Source organism: Phalacrocorax carbo, chromosome 1 (assembly GCF_963921805.1).
Source record: "Phalacrocorax carbo chromosome 1, bPhaCar2.1, whole genome shotgun sequence".
NCBI classification, from domain to species: Eukaryota; Metazoa; Chordata; class Aves; order Suliformes; family Phalacrocoracidae; genus Phalacrocorax; species Phalacrocorax carbo.
In genome coordinates this window covers 13,176-17,764 of record NC_087513.1, presented here as the reverse complement: position 1 = coordinate 17,764, position 4,589 = coordinate 13,176, and the positions used below count along the sequence as shown (strand labels likewise).

Sequence of the window (4,589 nt, the reverse complement as noted above, 5' to 3'; positions counted from 1 at the left end):
GTGTCGTACGGCCACTCAATTGAAGCGTTTGTCTCTGGTTCTGCAGGTTGTGCGCCGGCTGCCTTTGGGCCTGGATGCGCGTTTGAGGTGAGCTGGGTCGCAGAGGGGAGGGGCGCAGGGCTGGTGTGGGTCGTTCTTCCTTTTTTGGCAGAGCGACGGTAACTTTGTGTATCCTGTGGTATCTCTAGGGGCCGCAGGGGATGGCGTTCGTCCTCGTCCGGAATGGGCACAGAGCAGCCGGGTGAGCGGAGCAGCTGGGCGCATCTGAGGTAGACGGATGCAGCGGCCTAGGTCTTTGTAGAGTGATGGGATGCTGACTGACAGGGCTGTTGTGTGGGGCTTGTGATTGTTGTTTTTGTTCAGATGACGAAGAGGCAGCTGGTGACTGGAGGAGTGACGTGTGCTTGTCCTTCAGAAGGAAGGGAAGAGGGAGACTCTCGGCCCCTTGAAAGCTAAGTTGAGGCAACGGTGCTGGGGAAGGGGTTGGGGGAGCGAGGGGGGCACGGTTGGCTGTGGCCGGAAGGGGTTTTAAAGAGAGCGTAGGGGAGAGGGTTGTCTAGGAAGCGGTGCCCTTTGAGCAGGGGAATGGAGCGGGTTCCTCTGAAATATGACGGCAGCGTGCCCCGGGCAGGGCGGTTCCAGGCTGTGCGTGTCGTTGTGTAGCGCGTCTGTGTGTTTTGTGTTGGGTGCGTTTGACCTTCCTCGGGTCTCAGTTGTTCTTTGTTCCGTAGGATCGAGGCAGGTGCCTCGGCAGCATTACTAGGGCCCGGCGAGGCCCTAGTCGTGGGCTCGGCGCCCATCGGGCGCTTCTCTTTTGGCGTCGCAAGCTTCCGGCATGGATCGTTTTGGCGTCTCGGGTGGTTCTGGCCAGTGGTCTTGTGCCGCGCCGTTCCCGGCTGCGTGAGCGGCTCTGCTCGCTAGCTGTCGCTTTTGGGGACTGGCACTTCTTCCTTGCATCTTCAGGGGCTGAGGTCTTGAAGGCGGGCTGCTTGTGCATCCATCTTCTCAGTTTTGAGAGGAAGCACTTGTCACGGGCCACGAAGGTCTCGTCGTTTTCTGGCGTTGCCATAGGAGCGCGCTAGGGTTCTGCGCGTGCTCTTCCCGGATGGAGGTTTTCTGTCCGTGCATCGTCGGTCTCGCTGAGCGACTTGGCTTGTTTTTTGAGGCGTGTTGTTGTTGGCGTTCTGTGTAGGGTTCGTCTGTGGTTGTGGTGTCTTGGCTTGGAGCCGCCCTGCCCGGGGGTGTCGAGTCAGGGCAAGGTGGCACAGGAGCCTTTGAGGTGAGCTGGGTTGCAGAGATGAGGGGTGTGGAGCTGGTGACTTTTTTAGGAATTGCAATATCAACTCTATGTGCTTTTATCTCTAGGGGCCGCAAAGGATGGTGACTGTCCAAGTCCAGCACGGGTAAGGAGCAGGTGAGTGGAGAAGCCAGGTGCATGTGAGGTGGGGGATGTTGCGGGGGAGGTCCTTGAGGAGCGATGTGATGCTGACAACACTATTGAGTGTGGATTGTTGTGGGGTTTTTTTTAGGTGAAGGAATATGTTCCTCCCTTTGGTAACCATCATCTTTGGGTGACTGCATGCTACTAAATTTCCTCCCACACGTGTACAGTTGAACGCATGTACTGTTGTTTTGGTGTATGTATATGCCTGCACAGATTCCTCAATCTCTTGTTTGGTGGAACATATCTATGTAGTTTCTATTGTGCAGTTCTTTGTTGTTGCGTATCTGTATAGCTATCCTGTGTGGCTGAGTGTGTGTACCTAGACACTTACCTCCGCTGTCTTGTATGGTTGCACATATGTAGTGCCTGTCGTACCCTGTTTGCCTGTTGTAGTTGAGTGAATGTCCATAGTTAATCTACCACTGTGGTGTGGTGGAAGTATCAGCCCATGTACATCATTGCTGTGTGTGATCGATTAGAGCTGGTGTGGTATCGTTGGATGTACAGTCACACATCCTTGCGTAGTGAGGTTGAGTGAATGCAGAAGTCAATATTGGCTGCCTGTGTTCTATGGGTGAATGTAGTTTGAAACAACCCAGGGTCACAGGCAGTTACATATATTTTGTAGAAACTGTCTTTCATAGGGTTGTGCGGTGTGGGGTGTTCACGGTGTTGTGAGGGTTGGGTTTGGTGGTGGTAGCTAACAGCAAACCTTTTCCACAGGATTAAAAACAAACAAAAATTAGAATAAAAAAACCCCAGCTGGGGGATTTTTTTTTCTCCCCCGGCTGGGTTTTTTTTTTCCCCCGGTCCCGGCCGCTCTGTGAGGCGACATTCATCGCCAATGTTTGGGCGGAGGTCAGGCTCTGGGACGGGGTTTTTGCAGGCAGGGCAATTTTTTGAGGCGCCTGGGAGCGGAGTTCCCAGGGAGTGCCGGAGGAGCAGGGCGACAGGTGGCGGACCGGCTTGGGTGAGAGGAAGGGGCGATAGACACGGTGGGCGGATGAGCAGTCTGTTGGGAACCTTTGTGAGGTTGTTGGGTTGAATGCGTGCTTCGGTAGGGTCGTGAGGCTTGGCGGTATGGGGTTTTTGCAGGCAGGGTCATTTTTTTTGGGTTGTGTGGGTGAATGTAGGTATGGGACTACGTGTGTCCCTGGTATGTTGCAGTCCTTTGCATCTACCCCCTTAGATAGGGTTGTGCGGTGTGGGGTGTTCACGGTGTTGTGAGGGTTGGGTTTGGTGGTGGTAGCTAACAGCAAACCTTTTCCACAGGATTAAAAACAAACAAAAATTAGAATAAAAAAACCCCAGCCGGCGGATTTTTTTTTTTCTCCCCCAGCTGGGGTTTTTTTCCCCCGGTCCCGGCCACTCTGCGAGGCGACATTCATTGCCAATGTTTGGGTGGAGGTCAGGCTCTGGGATGGGGTTTTTGCAGGCAGGGCAATTTTTTGAGGCGCCTGGGAGCGGAGTTCCCAGGGAGTGCCGGAGGAGCAGGGCGACAGGTGGCGGACCGGCTCGGGTGAGAGGAAGGGGCGATAGACACGGTGGGCGGATGAGCAGTCTGTTGGGAACCTTTGAGAGGTTGTTGGGTTGAATGTGTGAGTCAGTAGAGGTCTGACGTTCGGTGGTGTGGGGTGTTGTTGGAGATGTTTTTGTGGGGCTGAGATGCAGTCTTTGAAGAGGCTGTGAGATGGGGGATTTCTGAATCTGGGTTTTGTCTTCCATGGCTGGTGCTGGTTTCCTGAAGTGTTTGTAGGCATTCTGCAGCCAGTGTGTCTGGCAATGTGTAATAGGCATGTTTGGGCGGCTGTCCCGCTAGGCATAGGGTTTTGTGTGCTGTCTGGGTATATGACATTGAAGGGTGGATGTTAGGATGTATGATACGGTAGGTCTGGCTCGGTGTTGATGAAATTGCGTACAGTGGGTGTTGGCCACCTACTTCAACTCCCCATACCCATTGTTTAGGCGGGGCAGCTTGAGAATGATGTGGGTTTATGGTCATCGTGTATGCCTAGGGTGTAGGGAAGTACCTTTGGTGTGGTTAGCGTATGCTATAAGGATGCTAGTTTGTCTGTTGTCATAGGGGTGTCGAAGTCTAAGGTCTGCAGAGATGAGAGGAGGCGTGTTGTCAGATGATCGGTAGTATGCATCACAGAGGCAGTGTGGATTGGAAGAGGAAAAGGTATATTAGCAAAGCAGTAAGTGGACTACATAATGAGACTGAGCTTTGTGACTAAGGTAACAGGGTCTGAGGCTCAGGTGGTAAGCGCTTGCTAGGAGCCTAAAGCAGTTACAGGTGTAGTATAATTAGGGAGGTAATGTTATCCTGGCAGGAGAAGTGAATTACAGCAAGGAGAGGAGACAGGTACTGATCCGTAGATGAATGAACGGTAGAAATGGATTTATCCAGGGAGAAAAAGGGGTTTAAGCGTAGGAGATGTTGTCTAGTACGGTGATTGCTGTTACTAATACAAATAACTGCACGGGCTTAAGAGCTACCACTCTGCCTCAGAGCAAGGACAAGATTGAAGTGTGGATGTAGAGATGTGTACAAGCAGGTAGAGGTGTTGCTGTGGAGCTAGCTAAGGAATGACTCGATGCGTAAGGGTAATGATGAAATCAGTATTGGAGGGAGAGGAGTGAGGCAGGCCGAGTAAATGTACTTGTGTGAGGAGGAAAAGAAATTTTGCAGTAGTAGGTATTGTAAGTTGTAGAAACAGGTATGTTGTTTACATGCAGCAAGGGCGGTTAGGTGTGGGGAAGCACAGCACTTGGAAGGTTTTCCACGCTAATGATACGGTAACAATGCGGTGTAGTAAAAGAAATGAAGGCATTGGGATTTGTGTGTACCATCCATCTTTTACATGGCAGGTGGAGAGGTCCTAGAGGATGACGACTGGCGCAAAAGCAGGCTTTATGTCTGGTGTTTCCCAAAACTGGAGGTGTAATAAAGGAGCATCAGTAATACAATAATAAAGTAACTGAAAACATGTGTCCTATTGTTTTATTCTGGCTTCATGTGTGTTATTTGTGGGTGGGGATTAATTTCCAGTGGGTTGGATTTATTCACAGGGCTCGATGTAGCCCTTAAACTCTATGGGAGGTAAATAAAGGGGAAAAAAGCAGCAGTAGGGAATGGCTTTTG

At 51.6% G+C, this 4,589-nt stretch overlaps 1 long non-coding RNA gene across 1 annotated transcript; it reads left to right on the top strand.

Annotated features, from left to right (window-relative positions):
* Positions 1 to 241: 241 nt before the first annotated feature.
* LOC135313492 (uncharacterized) lies at positions 242 to 3,759 on the top strand. The gene is made up of 4 exons (XR_010373136.1): positions 242 to 269; positions 364 to 456; positions 1,366 to 1,414; positions 3,528 to 3,759. It is a non-coding gene; the product is annotated as an uncharacterized LOC135313492 (long non-coding RNA).
* Positions 3,760 to 4,589: the final 830 nt, after the last annotated feature.